The sequence below is a fragment of the Muntiacus reevesi genome, chromosome 3 (assembly GCF_963930625.1).
Source record: "Muntiacus reevesi chromosome 3, mMunRee1.1, whole genome shotgun sequence".
NCBI classification, from domain to species: domain Eukaryota; kingdom Metazoa; phylum Chordata; class Mammalia; order Artiodactyla; family Cervidae; genus Muntiacus; species Muntiacus reevesi.
This window is the reverse complement of record NC_089251.1, coordinates 270,066,093-270,089,041: the sequence shown is the minus strand read 5'-3', so window position 1 is coordinate 270,089,041 and position 22,949 is coordinate 270,066,093. Positions and strand designations below refer to the sequence as shown.

The 22,949-nt window shown below is 51.6% G+C and overlaps 1 long non-coding RNA gene across 1 annotated transcript; it reads left to right on the top strand.

The window, feature by feature from the left end:
• The first annotated feature begins 839 nt into the window (after positions 1–839).
• On the top strand, positions 840–8,956 carry LOC136165523 (uncharacterized). The gene is made up of 2 exons (XR_010662542.1): positions 840–1,429; positions 7,883–8,956. It is a non-coding gene; the product is annotated as an uncharacterized lncRNA (long non-coding RNA).
• The last annotated feature ends 13,993 nt before the right edge of the window (positions 8,957–22,949 follow it).

The window sequence follows — 22,949 nt, the reverse complement described above, 5'->3', positions numbered from 1 at the left end:
TCGGGTGAGCCAGAGTCTGTCAGGCAGCTCCTGGGCAAGCCCAGCAGCACCGCCTGTTGCCGGGAGCCAACACATGAGACCCTACCCCTAAAAAGGCCATAGGGGAGAAATCCTGACAGGCAAGGCGAATCAGGTTTTCAGGGGTTTCGAAAAAGTCAGCTCACGAAACCCTACCCCTAACAAGGCCATGAGGGAGAAAACCTGATGGGCAAGACGAATCAGGTTTTCAGGGGTTTTCGAAAAGGCTAGTTCACAAGATCCCACCCATGACAAGGTCACGAGGAGAAAGCCTGACAGGCAAGGCAGATCAGGTTTTCAGGGATTTTGAAAAGCTGCCCCCGGCTCTAACCTTAAAGATGATATCTGTCTTTCTGATGCCTGCCTCAGTGGACTACTCCCTAATTTCTCTGACACAGACAGGAAGGCCTTCCCCGATCTCTTCCCAAATAAGAATCAATTTAGAACTTTAATCAATAAGTTTCCCAGGTGGTAGTTTTTTATGAGATTATTCAGGGTGAAAGGAGTGTTTTAATTCAAACACCTCTGCTGGTAGTTTTGTTAGCCAAATGCATTTATGCGCTTGGTACTAATATGCATGATTGCTTATAATATCCTAATCATAAAATAGCATGAAGAACCTGATTATATAAAAGCCCTAATAGACATAGAGCCCTTTTAAGGGGTAAAGGAGTCCTATTAGAAAACATAAGAAAATTATTCTATAGGTGGTTATTGGGTTGTGATTTGCTTGCTGTGTTTTGCTTGCTGTATTTTTGCCTTTAATGTGCTAAGGTTGTGTTATAAAAACCATTGTTAATATAGTTAAAGATCTAGACAAATAAGAACTTAGCCCTAGTGTGGTAACAATGAGACGGTTGTTAATTGTTAGCCAGGAATACTAGGCAGAAGTTGCCTCACTGAAGCCGCAGAGTCTGTATGGGGTAAACTTCTTAGATAAACGCAACTGACAACTTTTGCAGTAAGATTAATTTTTGTATTAACAAGAATATAATTCTACTCTGTACTGTTTCCCTATGACCCTGTTACCTTTCAGTTAAGGTCACCATAAAATCGGAAAATAGGTTTACAATCACTTGACCTGCATAAAATGTTAATAGCCTCAAGGCCAGAAGATCATGTACTAAAAATTACTATAGAATTAGAAAGCAAAAAAATCCTGCTTTTCCTAAAATTCAAAATGATGTAATGCTAATCCTGTGAAATCATGAGTAAACATCTTGTACCTTAAAAACATTCTGTGAAAGGGTATAAAACCGGTTGTCAGAAAGTAAAACACAGACTTGGGCCTATCAAGGCTAGTCTCACGTCTCTCTCTCTCTCTCGCCGACGCCGTTCATCCTGAGGGTACCCCCTGGATCATGTCGAGGCTGGATCCCGGCAAGTGGCACCACGAACAGGGAACCCGCAGGTAAGCCCCCCCCCCCATTGTTCAGTTTTCAGGACGGCTAGGACCCCACTAGGGTGCTGCAGGGCCCCCTGCATAAGATAGGTAGGGTGAGAAAAGTGGGTAGGCTTTAGGTTTCTTCTTTACAACCCTACTAGGGCGCTACAGGCCCCCCTACATAAGAAAGGTAGGGTAAGAAAAGTGGGTACGTTTCAGTTTCCTTCTCTAAATTAAGCCTCTTCCTTTTTTCTCTTTTTTTCTTCTTCTAATTAGCAACAAAAATGGGTAACAGTGAGTTAAAAGAAAGACAACTTTTTATTGGAATCATAATGCAACTTCTTAACTACAGAGGAATTAAAGTTAAAAAGACCAGTGTTCAGTCCTTTTCCCCCTTTGTCCAAGAGCAATGTCCTTGTTTTCCAGAAGACAGCAGTTCTCCTGGGTTCCCTTACCCTCCTGCCCTCCACCCCGGTGCTCTTTCCAATGAGATCTCTTGCTTTCTCAGCACATGTGTCTCCTCCGACAATTCATTTATAAGAGCTCAGTTACGGGCCCTAGAAGGGGTCCCCCTTCCTGCAACTGGTGGGAACTCTTCTTCCCTGAGACTGACATCCTGACCACTCAGGGTACTCAGAGGCCAGCTTGCCTGCCAATGGACCAGACCCAGCGGCCGCAACTGGGACCCTTTTGTCCCTGGTCTCCTCCTGACACAGACAACTGGCCAGAGTGCCCCGACTAGTAAGGAACAAGAGACTTTATTGACCTCTTTCCCCTTCCCTCTCTCTGTCCTCTCCTTAGCCCTTCCTATCCCTCCCGTTTTTCTAATCCCCCAGTAATTTGGTCGAAGGGCCTCAGCTTGAGCTGAGGATTGGAGACTGATCACCTCCTCTTGGCAGAGAACTCGAATTCCGGTAGGGCCGAGTTCCAGTCCTCCCTTCTCTGGATGCCTGGGTACCTGCAGGTGGCAGGAGACGTCTGTAAGGCCACCCTTTTTGCCCCCCCCTTTCCCGCCTCCTCCTCCTTCTCCTTTTCCTTTCCTCCTTAAAATCTTTGAAGACATCTGAAGTTCTGTGTCTATCTAGAAGGTTTTCTGAGAGACTGTATTCTTGTATTTAAGGGAGTGTCTGATGAGGACTGCCAGGTTTATATGTGTGTGTTTTAACTCTGTGTTCTGTGTTGTGATTTTTGATGGCTATTTTGCTTTTTGTTAGAACTTGATTTTCTTTCCCTGTGCCTTGAGACCAGGGAACACTTATCTAGACCATCTCTAACTCCTGAGACTGAGAGAAAAAGGGGAAAAGCCTTTAAAAATTTTTATTTATTTCAACTTTTTTATAAACTAGTAAATTTTATATTATAATATCTAATTCATCACCAAACTTAAAATATGAAGCTAGATCTCGCACTGTGTCTAAATATGTCTTGGTATATCTTTGTCTTTGGGTAGTATTTTTTAGGTTAATTTGTAAAAGAGCTCTATTTAATTGGCTTAAAAAAAAAAGGTAAGTGCTTACAAATCAAATAATTCTAAATTAAACAATAAATTCCAGGTTCAGGTAAACTAAAAAATATTCAATATTAAATACCTGATATTAATGTTTGTTTGTTGACCTATCTAATATAGACATGTCTTAGAGTAATTAACATCTAGTAAAATATTTTCATTATGCCTAGGTTTATTATAAGTTAAATGTTGTTATACTGTAATATCTGTTACAAGTTTGTCAGCAAGGAAAGTACCTCAAGTAAGAAACTTAAAAAAAAAGAAGGTAAGTGAGATATGAGCTTTTAAACTTTATTAAGATTAAAAATATCTGTCTAAAACAGTTTCTCTAGGTTTTGGTAACCTAAATTTCTAAAGTTGTGCTAAACTAATAGCAGAAGTTTATTAAATAGCTTGGTCATTTCCAAATAAAATAAGATTCTGAAACATTCATTACTGAATACTAACTTACAGAGAAACGAAAGATTTTAGACTATTAATAAATAATGTTTGATGCCATCCTGAGATGTTCATTAGAAATTTTTTAGAAATTATCACTGGTATTTATGTTCACCAATCTATAGAGTGCTAATATAAAGGTAAATTCTTGGTTGCTTAAAGAAAGTAGGATGTGTGTGTTCAGTAAAAAAGGTATAAAAAATAAAGTTACATTTTACGAAGGGAAAAGAAAGTAAGTCTGACTTACAGGTGGCTGTTTCAGGATGGGAGAACAAAGTAATGGGTACAAAAAGTGTTAAGAAGGCTTGATGGAAAGTACACTCCAAGGGAAGAGTTTTGTGCATAAATACAAGTTTTCTTGAGACGTTGAACTGCCTTTGATAATGGATTTTAAGTTTCTTTACCTCTAAAGTGGTCTGTTCTATGTTTACCTTTAAAATCTTTTTTACTTTGGCTAAGTAAATATATTATTTCACAGTGATCTATATGATTCTACCTGACAGAGTACTATAAACCCTTTTGATATTTATTGACAAAACTGCCTAAATAACTTGACTTCTAGCTGACTTTGGGATGCTTCAGAGGGCCCCTGAGACATCCCAAAGAGCTATTAAACTACCTGAGTTCATTTGACCTGTTAAATTGCATGGGAATTACTGTTGGAGGAGTGATAAATCTTCAGGTTATATTGTATGGTTGATGTTACTTATATAGATATCCTAGAAATTATGTGAAATTCATGAAAATCTGATATGTCCTGGTAAAATATTGTCAGTTATAATTTTAGCTATCACGTTAAAGTGTTAGAAGTCACAGCAATGACCAGGCTACAATTTAATTAGATTTTAAACATGCCTTGTATGGTTTCACTCTCATGCCTTTTAAAAAAATACTGCTGGTTCTTCGAGATTTATAAAAAGACTTTTCTAAGATTAACTAAAAAAATTTGTTTGTTTGCTATCCAGTAAATTGGTAACAGACTGGAATTTAGTCTACTCTCTATGTTAAGAGAAAAAAGTTTTCTTAGAATGAATCTTTCAATAAATAAGTGTTATTTAAGATTATGGTACATATAAAAGCTCATTCTGCTTCTACCAAAAATAACCCCTCACTGTTAGACTTGTGCTATCTTAATGTCTTAAAACTGACAACGCCCCTGCTTACACTTCTAAACCTTTTCAGGCTTGAATATTGGGGCAACGACATTAAACCCATTCATACCCTTCGTCCCGTCACAGAACTCATCAGAGCAACCCCAAGCAGTGCAGGACTGGACCTCTGTTCCACCGTCACAACAATACTAACACCTGACTCCACCGCTGTGAAAGTTCCCACTGGTGTTCATGGCCCTTTGCCTAGAGAAACGATGGGACTATTAATAGGCAGGAGCCCCACATCCTTACATGGGATCACAGTGATTCCAGAAGTCATAGACTCAGACTATACTGGTGAAATTCAAATAATGGTGTCTCCCCCCACTAAGACTATTCAAATCTATAAAGGACAGAAAATAGCTCAGTTGCTGATGCTACCTTGTCATGCTGACACAAGAAAAGCAGCTTCAGCTGCCAAGTGTTGGGACAGGGGGTCTGATTCAAGTGATTATGCCTTTTGGGTTACACAAGTTACTCAAAAAAGACCTATGAAGACAATTCTAGTTAATGGTAAAAAGGTGACTGGCCTGCTAGACACGGGAGCAGACATTTCCTGTATTGCGGGCAGTGACTGGCCCAGTGCTTGGCCAACTCAAACCACAGCTAATGAGTTGGTTGGCATTGGTAGAGCACCTTCAGTGACAAAGAGCTCACAAATTTTACTTTGGTATGTAGATAAAGACTGCCAGGGACATTTTCAACCTTATGTAATTCCTTCATTGGGAGAGATATTTTTGCTCAGATGGGAGTTTTGCTGTATTGCCCAGATGAAAAGGTGGCTGCACAGATGTCGCAGATAAGTTATAATCCTTTTATGGGTCTGAGTAAAGATCAAGAGAGACAAATTGAGCCAGTTGTCCCAAAAATAAGAAGAGAGAGACAAGGCTTAAGATATCCAAATTTATAAGAGAGGCCATTGTTCTCGCTGCTGACCCCATAGTCTGGAAATCTCCTGATCCGGTGTGGGTGGAACAATGGCCTTTAAATTCAGAAAAACTTTCAGCAGCACGACAGTTAGTGAGAGAACAATTAAAGGCTGGACATATAGAGTCTTCAAATAGTCCATGGAACATGCCAGTTTTTGTAATAAAAAAAAAATCGGGGAAATGGAGACTCTTGCAAGATCTAAGAGCAATAAATGCCACTATGTAAGATATGGGAGCCTTACAGCCTGGCCTTCCCTCCCCTGTGGCTGTTCCCCAAGGCTACAATGTTATAGTGATTGATCTTCAAGATTGCTTCTTTACTATTCCCTTAGACCCTCAAGATAAAAAGAGATTTGCCTTTAGTCTTCCCTCAGAAAATTTTAGACAACCTCATCAGAGATTTCAATGGAAGGTTCTTCCCCAGGGTATGAAAAATAGTCCCACATTGTGTCAAAAGTTTGTGGACGCTGCCCTACAAGGTATCAGGGAGAAACATCGGGATGTCTATCTAGTCCACTATATGGATGATATATTGCTAGCACACCCGGATAGGGTTTATTTACAGTAAGTTTTGATTAAATTGCAAGAGACTTTGAATCGCTGGGGCCTAAAGGTGGCCCCTGAAAAAATCCAAGTGAATATGCCTATAACATATGTGAGAAGAATCCTAAATAATGAAACAGTTACTCATGTACCTTTGCAGCTTAGAAAAGATAATTTGGTTACTTTAGATGATTATCAAAAGTTGTTAGGGGATATAAATTGGATTCGGCCCTTTTTAAAGTTGACTACTTCTGATCTTAAGCCTTTCTTTGACATTCTTCAAGGGGATCCAGACCCCACCTCTGCTAGAATGCTGACACCTGCAGCCAGGGAAGCCTTAATGAAGGTAGAAGAAGCTTTAGATAAAAATTATATTAAGAGACTTGATTATAGTATGGCATGGCAATTTATAGTGTTGCCCACAGCTGTGGCCCCTACAGGGGTGCTTTGGCAAGAGGGTCCCCTAGAATGGTTGCATTTACCTGTCACGGCCAAAAAGGTTGTGGCCTGTTATCCAGGACTAGTGACTACTTTAATAATTAAAGGGAGACATAGAAGCATTGAAATGTTTGGAAAAGAACCATCTGAAATCATAGTGCCTTATAATAAAGAGCAACTAAATGCCCTTCTATCATTAAATGAAGACTGGCCGATTGTCATTGGTAATTATCCAGGACAAATTTTACACCATTTACTTGCTAGTCCTTTATTAAATTTCCTCTCACGACATCCGGTGATATTTCAAGAAAGGTGTCAAGTTTCCCCTATCGAGGGGGCAATGTTGGTGTTTACAGATGGGTCTTCTAATGGAAAGGCTGCTATTGTCACCCAGACTTCAAAAAGGGTTTTAAATACTGGGGAAACATCAGCCCAGAAAGCAGAATTAACAGCCGTGATAGAGGCGTTCAAAGAGTTTTTAGACCAGGCTTTTAATTTATTTTCTGACTCACAGTATGTAGTTAGGTTGTTCCCTCAAATTGAAACGGCTGTTTTACCAGAAAATAAAACCACAATTTTTATATTGTTATCTACCCTTCAACAGCAAATTTGGAAAAGGTCAAAACAATTCTATGTTGGACATATAAGAGCTCATTCTAATTTACCTGGACCCCTCCATACGTTTAACCAAGAGGCAGATTTGCTAACCCGAACCATAGTGGCCAGTGATTTTGAAGATGCTAAAGCCTCACATGCTATGCATCATCAAAATGCAACTGCCCTTCAATACCAGTTCCACATTCCTAGGGAATCTGCACTCGAGATTGTTAGAACATGTCAACTTTGCCCTACTTCAGTTCCCGCTTTGCTTTTTGGGGTAAATCCCCGTGGCTTACTACCTAATGTGCTTTGGCAGATGGATGTAACACATGTTCCTTCTTTTGGAAAACTATCCTTTGTGTATGTTACTGTAGATACCTTCTCCCATGTCATTGTGGCTACTGCCAGAATGGGAGAAGCCTATAAAGATGTAGTTCAACATCTTTTTGCCTGTTTTTCCTATTTAGGAATGCCAAAATCAATTAAGACAGACAATGCTCCAGTTTATACATCTAAGTCCCTTAAAAATTTCTGTGCCCAATTCGGTATATCCCACTCTACAGGAATTCCTTACAATCCCCAGGGACAAGCAATTGTAGAAAGGGCACATCAGACACTTAAAACACAAATTTCTAAATTACAAGAAGGGCAGTTCAAATACAGTTCTCCACACCACGTTTTGCAGCACGCCCTCTTTGTGCTCAATAACCTTAACGCTGATCAAGCCGGTTTAACAGCTATGTTCCGTCACTGGAACCCAGAACAAAAAGATATGAAACCTTTAGTAAAGTGGAAAGACCTCCTTTCCGGACTATGGAAGGGACCTGATCCCTTGCTAACCAGTGGGCGAGGGTATGCTTGTATTTTCCCACAGGGTGCTGACTCGCCAATTTAGATCCCAGACAGACTGATTTGCCATGTCGAAGTCCCCCAGACCTCCGGTTCCCTCGCAGCCTCAGCCACAAAAGAGGAAGAGCACTCCTCTGCCCTCGCCTCGGTCACTCACCCGGGAAGTCCAGCAGACTTGGAAATGACCGGCAACAGAGATCCCGGAGGAACCAACGGCGGATCCACCCACTAAACAGATGTCATGGCTTTGCATGAAAGATGGCGCCCAACCTCCTACTCCTTCACGTCGCAGAAGACCACCAGGACGTCCTGCGCGGACAACTCAACAAGCCTCCATACCCACATGGGGACAAATTAAGTCAGTCTGTCATCAAGCACAGGGAATAGTTTCCCTGCAGGGATCTTCAGCCTCTCCCGAAAGGGTTTTTATTGCTATGCTTGCTTTACTGTCTTGTCAGGCAAGTGCTACCTCCTCTACTTCAGAAAAATACTGGGCATATTTCCCTGGTCCCCTGACCTTCCAAGTAGTTACTTGGAACAGCGACCCTATACGGGTCAACACAGACCAGCCTCATCTCTTGGGAGGATCCTATAGTTCTTATGATAAAGATCATTATCCCATCAATTTTAACTATACTTTTAGGGGATTAACAGATGACCTTCCCCTTTGCTTTAACTTCCCCCATAGTCATACAAGTGATCTCATCACTCCCTCTAAGGAGGGACGTGTTGGAGCCTCCAAAACAATTCTGACAGATTCTCCAGCATCAAAATTTTCAGACAATACAGGAGATCGGCTGGTTTGGATATTACAGGCTCATATGCCTGGGGTCCTTGACCCCTATAAATCTTTGTTCCTTAATGCTCCACCAAAATATCCAAATTGTATTGATGTTGCTCCGTCAGATGTCATATGGAAAACTATAGACAACCGCCTGGGATACCCAGTATGGAAATCTTGTACTTATAATTCAAACATAGATTATAGAATACCGGGAGGTGGAAATTATTCGGTACAAGACTGGAGCAATCCAAATCCAAGTCAGAATCTAGGAGCTGTCAGTAGGCTTAGCAATTAAAATAATGATTCCCTCCCTTGGCCATTGGTGCCCAGCAGATGGCATTATAATCAATTTGTTCCCCCCATGTTGTCCTATACAACTAAGGGTAAAACTTTTTGACAGCCAGAAATTTGGAGAGCCCTTGCTGCCACCTCCATTGTTACTTTAACTCGACCAGAAAACAATTCCACCTATTCTGTGCTGGCTTGTTTACCCTCCCCTTAGGTTTTTTTGTTTACTAATGATTCAAAAAGACTTCGTATACAAATGAATCATTCAGGTGGACCAAATATAGTCTACTGTGAACAATGCATGCTTTCATCCTGTTTAACCCCTCAATGTAATATTTGTTCTTTTGTGGTACTGCAACGTCCACCTTATCTTATGGTGCCTGTCAGAGTGAACGCCTATTGGTATGACAATTGTGGTTTAGCCGTTCTGCAACACCTACAAGATTTAATGTGTTCCCAACGGTTTGTAGGACTACTTATTCTAGGGATTTCAGCTTTGATAACAGCAATTACCTCTGTCACTGTGGCAGCGATATCCTTGACTCAACAAGTACATACCACTCAATATGTCAATGATATTTCAAAAAATGTTTCCTTAACTCTAGCTATGCAAGAGATTATAGATAGGAAATTAGAAGTAAAAATAGATGCCCTGGAAGAAGCAGTCATGCATATTGGAACTGAGTTACAGGCTTTAAGGGTAAAGTTAGCGTTATCCTGTCACGCTGATTATCGGTAGATCTGTGTAATGCCCCCCAAAAGTAAATGATATGGATTACAATGGAGAAAAGATTAAAAATCATATTTCGGGTATATGGAATAGCTCCAGCATTACTTTAGATCTTGGAGAGCTTCACGGTCAGATAAAAACATTAGAACATTCCCGCCTGGACTTTATTACTACAGGAGCTGCTAACGATATTTTTCATAACTTTTCTAACTTTATTACTGAAAAAAATATCCTATCAACTATTTTCAGTTATGCAGCTGTAGCAGCACTAGTTTTACTATTCATTATAATCCTTCCTTGCATCGTCAGAACTCTCCGGCAGAGCACTCAAAAGCTTGCGACTCAGATCCATCTGGCTGTCTTAAAAAGTAAAAAAAGGGCGAGATGCCGGGAGCCAACACATGAGACCCTACCCCTAAAAAGGCCATAGGGGAGAAAACCTGATGGGCAAGGCGAATCAGGTTTTCAGGGGTTTCGAAAAAGTCAGCTCACGAAACCCTACCCCTAACAAGGCCGTAAGGGAGATAACCTGACAGGCAAGGCGAATCAGGTTTTCAGGGGTTTCGAAAAAGTCAGCTCACGAAACCCTACCCCTAACAAGGCCGTAAGGGAGAAAACCTGACGGGCAAGACGAATCAGGTTTTCAGGGGTTTTTGAAAAGGCTAGCTCACGAGATCCCACCCATGACAAGGTCACGAGGAGAAAGCCTGACAGGCAAGGCAGATCAGGTTTTCAGGGATTTTGAAAAGCTGCCCCCGGCTCTAACCTTAAAGATGATATCTGTCTTTCTGATGCCTGCCTCAATGGACTACTCCCTAATTTCTCTGACACAGACAGGAAGGCCTTCCCCGATCTCTTCCCAAATAAGAATCAATTTAGAACTTTAATCAATAAGTTTCCCAGGTGGTAGTTTTTTATGAGATTATTCAGGGTGAAAGGAGTGTTTTAATTCAAACACCTCTGCTGGTAGTTTTGTTAGCCAAATGCATTTATGCGCTTGGTACTAATATGCATGATTGCTTATAATATCCTAATCATAAAATAGCATGAAGAACCTGATTATATAAAAGCCCTAATAGACATAGAGCCCTTTTAAGGGGTAAAGGAGTCCTATTAGAAAACATAAGAAAATTATTCTATAGGTGGTTATTGGGTTGTGATTTGCTTGCTGTGTTTTGCTTGCTGTATTTTTGCCTTTAATGTGCTAAGGTTGTGTTATAAAAACCATTGTTAATATAGTTAAAGATCTAGACAAATAAGAACTTAGCCCTAGTGTGGTACCAATGAGGCGGTTGTTAATTGTCAGTCAGGAGTACTAGGGCAGAAGCTGCCTCACTGAAGCCGCAGAGTCTGTAAGGGGTAAACTTCTTAGATAAACGCAACTGACAACTTTTGCACTAAGATTAATTTTTGTATTAACAAGAATATAATTCTACTCTGTACTGTTTCCCTATGACCCTGTTACCTTTCAGTTAAGGTCACCATAAAAACGGAAAATAGGTTTACAATCACTTGACCTGCATAAAATGTTAATAGCCTCAAGGCCAGAAGATCATGTGCTAAAAACTACTATAGAATTAGAAAGCAAAAAAATCCTGCTTTTCCTAAAAATCAAAATGATGTATGCTAATCCTGTGAAATCATGAGTAAACATCTTGTACCTTAAAAACGTTCTGTGAAAGGGTATAAACCCAGTTATCAGAAAGTAAAACACAGACTTGGGCCTATCAAGGCTAGTCTCACGTCTCTTTCTCTCTCGCCAACGCGGTTCATCCTGAGGTACCACCTGGATCATGTCGAGGCTGGACCCCGGCAGCCTCTGAGGCAGGGCCGACCTAGGGGCACAGTGGGCCTCTTGCTCTCCCTGCTGCCCTGAGGCTGCTGGGCCAAAGAGGCCTTGGGCATCGACCCCCTTCCTGGCCTCTTCCCTCTGACCAGGCCGTCCAGGCTCCAGGCCCCTGCAGTGTGGAGAGAGCCCCTGCCAGAAACCTCCCCTTCAATTAGGCCTCAACTGAGGCCTAGGCAACAGGGGAAAGGCGCTAAGGGAATGAGCCTGGGGAGGCATCTGGGCATGCCTGGACACACTTCCCGCAGCCTGCCTCCTTGTGGGGCAGTACCCCCGGAGGCCAGGAACGTCTGGACAAGGCTGGCCTGGGGCAGGGTCCATGCTGGGACCTGCCCCTGGCCTGTGGGGCCTCTGAGCAGAACCGGCCCTCGCCGCTGGAAGACCTCCCCGGATGCCTCCAAAGGCCGGTTTGCAAGCACTCTCGCTGGCTGGCCGCCGCTCCCTCCCCGAGGGAGGCCCGCGTTTCCCATAAGCCACGAACTCTGCTCCCAAGCCTGGGAGAAAAGCGCTTCGGGGTGATCCTCTCTCAGGGCCCTTGTCCCAGAGCCTGGGGGAGAGGTATAGGCTCCACAATCCCAGGCCAAGGCAGAATCAAATGGACACGTCTGTTCTTGCCCCCTGCAACGTCAGAGAACTCGGGTGAGCAAGAGTCTGTCAGGCAGCTCCTGGGCAAGCACAGCAGCAGCACCTGTGTGGGAAGGGGCAGGGCCGACCTAGGGGCACAGTGGGCCTCTTGCTCTCCCTGCTGCCCTGAGGCTGCTGGGCCAAAGAGGCCTTGGACATCGACCCCCTTGCTGGCCTCTTCCCTCTAATCAGGATGTCTGGACTCCAGGCCCTTACAGTGTGGAGAGAGCCCCTGCCAGAAACCTCCCCTGCAAGTAGGCCTCAACTGAGGCCTAGGCAACAGGGGAAAGGCGCTAAGGGAATGAGCCTGGGGAGGCATCTGGGCATGCCTGGACACACTTCCCGCAGCCTGCCTCCTTGTGGGGCAGTACCCCCGGAGGCCAGGAACGTCTGGACAAGGCTGGCCTGGGGCAGGGTCCATGCTGGGACCTGCCCCTGGCCTGTGGGGCCTCTGAGCAGAACCGGCCCTCGCCGCTGGAAGACCTCCCCGGATGCCTCCAAAGGCCGGTTTGCAAGCACTCTCGCTGGCTGGCCGCCGCTCCCTCCCCGAGGGAGGCCCGCGTTTCCCATAAGCCACGAACTCTGCTCCCAAGCCTGGGAGAAAAGCGCTTCGGGGTGATCCTCTCTCAGGGCCCTTGTCCCAGAGCCTGGGGGAGAGGTATAGGCTCCACAATCCCAGGCCAAGGCAGAATCAAATGGACACGTCTGTTCTTGCCCCCTGCAACGTCAGAGAACTCGGGTGAGCAAGAGTCTGTCAGGCAGCTCCTGGGCAAGCACAGCAGCAGCACCTGTGTGGGAAGGGGCAGGGCCGACCTAGGGGCACAGTGGGCCTCTTGCTCTCCCTGCTGCCCTGAGGCTGCTGGGCCAAAGAGGCCTTGGACATCGACCCCCTTGCTGGCCTCTTCCCTCTAATCAGGATGTCTGGACTCCAGGCCCTTACAGTGTGGAGAGAGCCCCTGCCAGAAACCTCCCCTGCAAGTAGGCCTCAAATGAGGCCTAGGCACCAGGGTAAAGGCACTAAGGGAATGAGCCTGGGGAGGCGCCTGGGCATGTCGGGACACACTCCCCGCAGCCTGACCCGTCGTGGGGCAGTACCCCAGGAGGCCAGGAAGGTCTGGACAAGGCAGGCCTGGAGCAGGGTCCATGCTGGGACCTGCCCCTGGCCTGTGGGGCCACAGAGCAAATCCAGCACTCTGCCGCTAGAAGACGTCCCCGGCCGACACCTGAGGGCATGTTTGCAAGCACTATACCCGAGGAAAGCCCACGTTTCCCGCAAGCCGCGCACTCTGCTTCCAAGCACGGGAGAAATATGATTAGTGGTGGTCCTCTCTCAGGGCCCTTGCCCCTGAGCCGGGGGCCAGCTAGGGGCTTCACACTCCCAGGCCAAGGCAGAACCACATGCACACGTCTTTTCCTGCCCCCTGCACCGTCAGAGAGCTTGGGTGAGCCAGAGTCTGTCAGGCAGCTCCTGGGCAAGCCCAGCAGCAGCGCCTGTGTGTGATGGGGCAGGGCCGACCTAGAGGCACTGTGGGCCACTTGCTCACCCTGCTGCCCTGAGGTTGCTGGGACAAAGAGGCCTTGGGCATCGACCCCCATGTTGGCCTCTGTCCTGTAACTAGGCCGTCCGGGCTCCAGTCCCTTCCAGTGTGGAGAGAGGCCCTGCCAGAAACCTCCCCTCCATGTAGGCCTCAAATGAGCCCTAGGAACCATGGGAAAGGCGCTAAGGGAATGAGACTGGGGAGGCGTCTGGGCATGTCTGGACACACTACACGCCGCAAGCCCCTTTGTTGGGCAGTTCCCCCGGAGGCCAGGAAGTTATGGTCAAGGCTGGCCTGGGGCAGTGTCCTTGCTGGGACCTACCCCTGGCCTGTGGGTCCTCTGAGCAGTACCAGCACTGTGCCGCTGGAAAACCTCCCCGGCAGCCTCCAAAGGCCGGTTTGCAAGCACTCTCACCGGCTGCCCGCCTCTCCCTCACCGAGTGAGGCCCGCGTTTCCCTAAAGCCATGAACTCTGCTCCCAAGCCTGGGAGAAATGCGCTTCGGGGTGTTCCTCTCTCAGGCCTTTGCCCCTGAGCCTGGGGGACAGCTAGGGGATCCACACACTCAGGCCAATGCAGAACCACATGAACACGTCTCTTCCTGCCCTCTGCACTGTCAGAGAGCTCGGCTGAGCCAGAGTCTGTCAGGCAGCTCCTGGGCAAGCCCTGCAGCAGCGCCTGCCTGTGAAGGGGCAGGGCCGACCTAGGGGCACAGTGGGCCACTTGTTCCCCCTGCTGCCCTGAGGCTGCTGGGCCAAAGAGGCCTTGAGCATAGACCCTCTTGCTGGCCTCTTCCCTCTGACCAGGCGATCTGTGCTCCAGACCCTTGCAGTGTGGAGAAAGCCCCTGCCAGAAACCTCCCCGCCAAGTAGGCCTCAAATGAGGCCTAGGCACCAGGGAAAAGGCGCTAACGGAATGAGCCTGGGGAGGTGCATGGGCATGTCTGGACACACTCCCTGCGACCTGCTCCTTCGTGGGGCAGCACCTCCGGAGGCCAGGAAGGACTGGGCAAGGCTGGCCTGCGTCAGGGTCCATGTTGGGACCTACCCGTGGCCTGTGGGTCCTCTGAGCAGGACCAACACTCTGCTGCTGGACGACCTCCCCGGCTGCATCCAAAGGCCAGTTTGCAAGCACTCTTGCCAGCTGGCTGCCGCTCCCTCCCCGACGGAGGCCCGTGTTTTCCGCAAGCCGCGCATTCTGATCCCAAGCCCGGGAGAACTGCGCTTGGGTGGTCCTCACTCAGGGCCTTGTTCCTGAGCCTGGGGGTCAGCGAGTGGCTCCAAACTCCCAGGCCATGTCAGAGCCACATGCACACGAGTCTTACTGCCCTCTGAACCATCAGACAACTCGGGTGAGCCAGAGTCTGTCAGGCATCTACTGGGCAAGCCCAGCAGCAGCGCCTGTGTGTGAACGGGCAGGGCCGACCTAGGGGTGCAGTGGGCCACTTGCTCTCCCTGCTGCCATGAGGCTGCTGAGCCAAAGATGCCTTGAGCATAGACCCCCTTGCTATCCTCTTCATCTGACCAGGCCGTCCGGGCTCCAGACAATTGTAGTGTGGAGAGAGCCCCTGCCGGAAACCACCCCTCAAAGTAGACCTCAAATGAGGCATAGGAACCATGGGAAAGGCGCTAAGGGAATGAGACTGGGGAGGTGCCTGGGCATGTCTGGACACATCTCCGCAGCCTGCCACTTCTTGGGGCAGTACCCCCGGAGGCCAGGAAGGTCGGTGCAAGGCTGGCCTGGGGCAAGGTCCATGCTGGGACCTGCCCGTGGCCTGTGGGGCCTCTGAGCAGAACCAGCATTCTGCCGCTGGAAGACCTCCCCGGGTGCCTCCGAAGGCCGGTTTGCAAGATCTCTTCCCGAGGGAGACCCGTGTTTCCGGCAAGCCACGCACTCTGCACTCAAGCCCAGGACAATAGCGCATAGGGGTGGTCCTCTCTCAGGTGCTTACCCCAGACCCTGGGGGACAGCTAGGGGCTCCACACACCCAGGTCAAGGCAGAACCACATGCACACATCTCTTCCTGCCCCCTGCACCGTCAGAGAGCTCGGGTGAGCCAGAGTCTGTCAGGCAGCTCCTGGGCAAGCCCAGGATCAGCGTCTGTGTGCGATGGGGCAGGGCCGACCTAGTGGCACTGTGGGCCACTTGCTCACCCTGCGGCCCTGAGACTGCTGGAACAAAGAGGCCTTGGGAATTGACCCCCTTGCTGGCCTCTTCCCTCTGACAAGGCCGTCCGGGCTCCAGTCCCTTGCAGTGTGGAGAGAGCCCCTGCCAGAGACCTCCCCTCCAAGTAGGCCTCAAATGAGGCCTAGGCACCAGGGGAAAGGCACTCAGGGAGTGAGCCTGGGGAGGCGCCTGGGCATGTCTGGACACACTCGCTGCAGCATGCTCCTTCGTGGGGCAGTACCCCCGGAGTCCAGGAAGGTCTGGTCAAGGCTGGCCTCTGGCAGGGTCCATGCTGGGACCTGGCCCTAGCCTGTGGGGACTCTGAGAAGAACCAGCATTCTGCCGCTGGAAGACCTCCCAGGCTGATTCTAAAGGCCAGTTGCAAGCACTCTCGCTGGCTGGCCACCTCTCCCTCACCAAGGGAGGCCCGTGTTTCCAGCAAGCTGCGCACTCTGCTAACAAGCCCGGGAGAAAAGCACTTCAGGGTGTTGCTCTCTCAGGCCTTTGCCCCTGAGCCTGGGGGACAGCTAGGGGATCCACACAGCCAGGCCAAGGCAAAACCACATGCCCACGTCTCTTCCGGCACTCTGCACCATCATAGAGCTCTGGTGAGCCACAGTCTGTCAGACAGCTCCTGGGCAAGCCCAGCAGCAGCACCTGTGTGTGAAGGGGCAGGGCTGACCAAGGGGCACAGTGGGCCACTTGCTCTCCCTGCTGCCCTGAGGCTGTTGGGCCAAAGATGCCTTGAGCATAGACCCCCTTGCTGGCCTCGTCCCGCTGACCAGGCGATCCGTGCTCCAGACCCTTGAATTGTGGAGAGAGACCCTGCCAGAAACCTCACCTCCAAGTAGGCCTCAAATGAGGCCTAGGCACCAGGGGAAAGGTGCTCAGGGAGTGAGCCTGGGGAGATGCCTTGGTATGCCTGGACACACTCCCCACAGCCTGCCCCTTCATGGGGCAGTACCCCCGGAGGCCAGGAAGGTCTGGGCAAGGCTGGCCTGGGGCAGGGTCAAAGCTGGAACCTGACCCTGGCCTGTGGGTCCTCTGAGCAGAGCTAGCACTCTGCCGCTGGAAGACCTCCCCAGGTGCCTCCAAAGGCCGGTTTGCAAGATCTCTTCCCAAGGGAGACCCACATATCTGGCAAGCCACGCACTCTGTACCCAAGTCCAAGACAATAGCGCATCGGGGTGGTCCTCTCTCAGGCCCTTGCCACAGACCCTGGGGGACAGCTAGGGCCTCCACACACCAGGTCAAGGCAGAACCACATGCACACATCTCTTCCTGCCCCCTGCACCGACAGAGAGCTTAGGTGAGACAGAGTCTGTCAGGCAGCTCCTGGGCAGGCACAGCAGGAGCGCCTGTGTGTGATTGGGCTGGGCCAACCTAGCGGCATGGTGGGCCACGTGCTCACCCTGCTGCCCTGAGGCTGCTGGGCCAAAGAGGCCTTGGGCATCACACCCATTACTGGCCTCTTCCCTCTGACCAGGCCTTCCTGGCTCAAGTCCCTTGCAGTGTGGAGAGAGCCCCTGCCAGAGACCTCCCCTCCACGAAGGCCTCAAATGAGGCCTAGGCACCAGGGGAAAGGCGCTCAGGGAGTGAGCGCTGCACCTGGAGAGGCGCCTGTGCATGTATGGACACACTCCCTGCAGTGTGCTCCTTCGTGGGGCAGTAGCCCCGGAGGCCAGGAAGGTCTGGGCAAGGCTGGCCTGGGGCAGAGTCCTTGCTGGGACCTGCCACTAGCCTCTGGGGCCTCTGAGAAGAACCAGCATTCTGCCGCTGGAAGACCTCCCAGGCTGCCTCCAAAGGCCGGTTGCAAGCACTCTCGCCGGCTGGCCACCTCTCCCTCACTGAGGGAGGCCCACGTTTCCCGCAATCCACGCACTCTGTACCCAAGCCGTGGAGAAAAGCATTTCGGGGTGTTCCTCCCTTAGGCCTTTGCCCCTGATCCTGGGGGACAGCTAGGGGATCCACACACACAGGCCAAGGCAGAACCACATGCACACATCTTTTCCGGCCCTCTGCACCATCGGCTGAGCTAGAGTTTGTCAGGCAGCTCCTGGGCAAGCCCAGCAGCAGCGCCTGTCTGTGAAGGGGCAGGACCGGCCTAGGGACTCAGTGGGCCACTTTCTCTCACTGCTGCACTGAGGTTGTTGGGCCAAAAAGGCCCTGGGCAAAGACCCCCTTGCTGGCCTCTTCCCGCTAACCAGGCAATCCGTGCTCCAGCCCCTTGCAGTGTGGAGAGAGCCCCTGCCAGAAACCTCCCCTCCAAGTAGGCCTCAAATGAGGCCTAGGCACCAGGGGAAAGACGCTAATGGAAAGAGCCTGGGGAGGCGCCTGGGCATGTCTGGACACACTCCCCGCGACCTGCCCCTTCGTGAGGCAGTACCCCCGGAGGCCAGGAAGGTCTGGGAAAGGCTAGCCTGGTTCAGGGTCCATGCTGGGACCTGCCCCTGGCCTTTGGGTCCTCTGAGTAGAACCAACACTCTGCAGCTGAAAGACCTCCCCGGCTGCCTCCAAAGGCCTGTTTGCAAGCACTCTCACCAGCTGGCCGCCTCGCCCTCACTGAGGGAGACCCGCATATCCTGCAAGCCGCGCACTCTGCTCCCAAGCCAGGGAGAATAGCAGTTCGGGGTGTTCTTCTCTCAGGCCTTTGCCCCTGAGCCTGGGGGACAGCTAGGGCCTCCACACACACAGGCCAAGGCAGAACCACATGCACACGTCTTTTCCTGCCCTTTGCACCGTCAGAGAGCTCGGGTGAGCCAGAGTCTGTCAGGCAGCTCCTGGGCAAGCCCAGAAGCAGCGCCTGTGTGTGATGTGGCAGGGCCGACCTAGGGGCACTGAAGGCCACTTGCTCACCCTGCTGCCCTGAAGCTGCTGGGACAAAGAGGCCTTGGGCATCGAACCCCTTGCTGGCCTCTTCCCTCTGACCAGGCCGTCCGGCTCCAGTCCCTTTCAGTGTGCAGAGAGGCCCTGCCAGAATCCGCCCCTCCAAGTAGGCCTCAAATGAGGCATAGGAACCATGGGCAAGCCGCTCAGGGAATGAGCCTGGGGAGGTCCCTGGGCATGTCTGGACACACTACCCATCGCCTGCCCCTTCGTGAAGCAGTATCCCCGGAGGCCAGGAAGGTCTGGTCAAGGCTGGCCTGGGGCAGGGTCGGTGCTGGGATCTGCCCCTGGCCTGTGGGGCTTCTGAGCAGAACCAGCAGTGTGCCCCTGGAAGACCTCACTGGCAGCCTCCAAAGGCTGGTTTGCAAGCACTCTCGGTGGCTAGGCACCTCTCCCTCACCTAGGAACACCCGTGATTTACGCAAGCCACACACTTTGCTCCCAAGCCCAGGAGAAAAGCGCTTTGGTTGTCCATTCTAAGGGCCTTGCCCCTGAGCCTGGGGGACAGCTAGGGGCTCCAAACTCCCAGGCCAAGGCAGAGCCACATGCACACGAGTCTTCCTGCCCCCTGCATTTTCAGAGAGCTCAGGTGAGCCAGAGTCGGTTAGGCAGCACCTGGGCAAGCCCAGCAGCAGCGCCTGAGTGTGAAGGGGCAGGGGCGACCTAGGGGCACAGTGGGCCAAACCTCCCCTCCAAGTAGGCCTCAAATGAGGCCTAGGAATCATGGGAAAGGCGCTAAGTGAATGAGAATGGGGAGGCCCCTGGGCAAGTCTGGACACACTCCCTGCCACCTGCCCCTTCGTGGGGCAGTACCCAAGAGGCCAGGAAGGTCTGTTCAAGGCTGGCCTGGGGCAGGGTCCTTGCTGGGACCTGCCCCTGGCATGTGGGGCCTCTGAGCAGAACCAGCACTGTGCCATTGGAAGACCTCACCAGCAGCCCCCAAAGGCCGGTTTGCAAGCACCTCCCAGGCTGGCCGCCTCTCCCTCACCGAGGGAAGCCCGCGTTTCCCACAAGCCGCGCACTCTGCTCCCAAGCCTGGGAGAAAAGTGCTTCGGGGTGTTCCTCTCTCAGTCCTTTGCCCCTGAGCCTGGGAGACAGCTAGGGGCTCCACACACCCAGGCCAATGCGGAGCCACATGCACACGTATTATATTGCCCCCTGCTCCGTCAGAGAGCTTGCGTGAGCCAGAGTATGTCAGGCAGCTCCTGGGAAAGCCCAGCAGCAGCGCCTGTGTGTGATGGGGCAGGGCTGACCAAGGGGCACTGAAGGCCGCTTGCTCACCCTGCTGCCCTGAGACTGCTGGGAAAAATAGTTCTTGGGCATCGACCCCCTTGCTGGCCTTTGCCCTCTGACCAGGCCGTCCGTGCTCCAGACCCTTGCAGTGTGGAGAGAGGTCCTGCCAGAAACCTCCCCTACAAGTACCCTCAAATGAGGCCTAGGAACCATGGGAAAGGCGCTCAGGGATTGAACCTGGGGAGGTGCCTGGGCATGCCTGGACACACACCCCGCCGCCTGCCCCTTCGTGAGGCAGTACCCACGGAGTCCAGGAAGGTCAGGTCAAGGCTGGCCTGGGGCAGGGTCCGAGCTGGGACCTGCCACAGTCCTGTGGGGTCTCTGAGCAGAACCAGCACTGTGCCAATGGAAGACCTCGCCGGCAGCCTCCAAAGGCCGGTTTGCAAGCACTCTCGCCAGCTGGCCACCTCTCCCTCACCGAGGGAGGCCCGCGATTCCCGCAAGCCACGCACTCAACTCACAAGCCCAGGAGAAAAGTGCTTGGGTGGTCCCGTCTCAGGGCCTTGCCCCTGAGCCTGGGGGACAGCGAGTGGCTACACAAACCCAGGCCAAGGCACAACCACATGCACACGAGTCTTCCTGCCCCCTGAACTGTCAGAGAGCTCGGGTGAGCCAGAGTCTGTCAGGCAGCTCCTGGGCAAGACCAGCAGGAGCGCCTGTGTGTGAAGGGGCAGGGCTGGCCTAGGGGCAAAGTGGGCCACTTGCTCTTCCTGCTGCCCTCAGGCTGCTGGGCCGAAGAGGCCATGGACAACGACCCCCATGCAGGCCTCTTCCCTCTGACCAGGCCATCCATGCTCCATACCCTTGCAGTGTGGAGAGAGCCCCTGCCAGAACCCTCCCCTCCAATTTGGCCTCAGATGAGGCCTAGGAACCGGGGAAAAGGCGCTAATGGAATGAGCCTTGGGAGGCGCCTGGGCATGTATGGACACACACTCCGCAGCCTGCTCCTTCGTGGGGCAGTACCCCCGGAGTCCAGGAATGTCTGGGCAAGGCTGGCCTCGGGCAGGGTCCATGCTGGGACCTGCCCTTGGCCTGTGGGTCCACAGAGCAAATCTAGCACTCTGCCGATAGAAGACCTCACCAGCAGCCTCCAAAGGCCGGTTTGCAAGCACTTTCCCCGAGGTAGACCCGCGTTTCCCGCAATCCGCGCACTCCCCCCCCCAGACTTGGAGAAAAGCGCTTCGGGGTGTTCCTTTCTCTGGCCTTTGCCCCTGAGCCTGGGAGACACCTAGCGGCTGCACACACCCAGGCCAAGGCAGAACCACATGCACATGTCTCTTCTTGCCCCTTGCAACGTCAGAGAGCTTGGGTGAGCCAGAGTCTGACAGGCAGCTCCGGGGGAAACCCAGCAACAGCATCTGCGTGTGATGGCGCAGGGCCGACCTAGGGGCACTGAGGGAAACTTGCTTACCCTGCTGCCCTGAGGCTGCTGGGATGAAGAGGCCATGGACAACGACCCCCGTGCAGGCCTCTTCCCTCTGACCAGGCCGTCCGGGATCCAGTCCCTTGCACTGTGAAGAGAGGCCCTGCCAGAAACCTCCCCTCCAAGTAGGCCTCAAACGAGGCCTAGGAACCTTGGGAAAGGCGCTCAGGGAATGAGCCTGGGGAGGAGCCTGGGCATGTCTGGACACACTCCCCGCAGCGTTCTCCTTCGTGGGGCAGTACCCCCGGAGGCCAGGAAGGTCTGGTCAAGGCTGGCCTGGGTCAGGGTCCAGGCTGGGACCTGCCCCTGGCCTTTGGGTCCTCTGAGTAGAACCAACACTCTGCAGCTGGAAGACCTCCCCGGCTGTCTCCAAAGGCCTGTTTGCAAGCACTCTCGCCGGCTGGCCACCTCGCATTCACTGAGGGAGGCCGGCGTATCCCGCAAGCCGCGCACTCTGCTCCCAAGCCTGGGAGAAAAGCACTTCTGAGTGTTCTTCTCTCAGGCCTTTGCCCCTGAGCCTGGGGGACAGCTAGGGGCTCCACACACCAAGACCAAGGCAGAACCACATGCCCACGTCTCTTCCGGCCCTCTGCACCGTCAGAGAGCTCAGGTGATCCAGAGTATGTCAGGCAGCTCATGGGAAAAACCCAGCAGCAGCCCCTGTGTGTGAAGGGGCAGGGCCAACCTTGGGGCACAGTGGCCACTTGCTCTTCCTGCTGCCCTGAGGCTGCTGGGCCAAAGAGGCCTTGGGGATCAAACCCCTTGCTGGCCTCTTCCCTCTGACCAGACCGTCCGGGCTCCAGTCCCCTGCAGTGTGGAGAGAGGCCCTGCCAGAAACCTCCCCTCCTAGTAGGACTCAAATGAGGTCTAGGAATCATGGGAAGGCGCTAATGGATTGAGGCTGGGGAGAGGACTGGGCATGTCTGATCACACTCCCTGCCACCTGCCCCTTCGTGGGGCAGTACCCCCGGAGGACAGGAAGGTCTGGTCAAGGCTGGCCTGGGGCAGGGTCCTTGCTGGGACCTGCCCCTGGCCTGTTGGGGCTCTGAGTAGAACCATCACTGTGCGATTGGAAGACATCACCAGCAGCCTCCAAAGGCCGGTTTGCAAGCACTCTCGCTGGATAGCTGCCTCACCCTCACCGAGGGAGGCCCGCGTTTCCCGCAAGCCGCGCACTCAGCTCCCAAGCCTGGAAGAAAAGCGCTTCGGGGTGTTCCTCTCTCAGACCTTTGCCCCTCATCCTGGGAGACATCTAGGGGGCTCCATACACCCAGGCCAATGCAGAACCACATGCAGACGTCTCGTTCTGCCCCTGCACCGTCAGACAGCTTGGGTGAGCCAGAGTCTGTCAGACAGCGCCTGGGCAAGTCCAGCAGCAGCGCCTGTGTGTGATGGGGCAGGGCCGAGCTAGGGGCACTGAGGGCCATTGCTCACCCTGCTGCCCTGAGGCTGCTGGGACAAAGAGGCCTTGGGCAATGACACCCTTGATGGCCTCTTCCCTCTGACCAGGCCGTC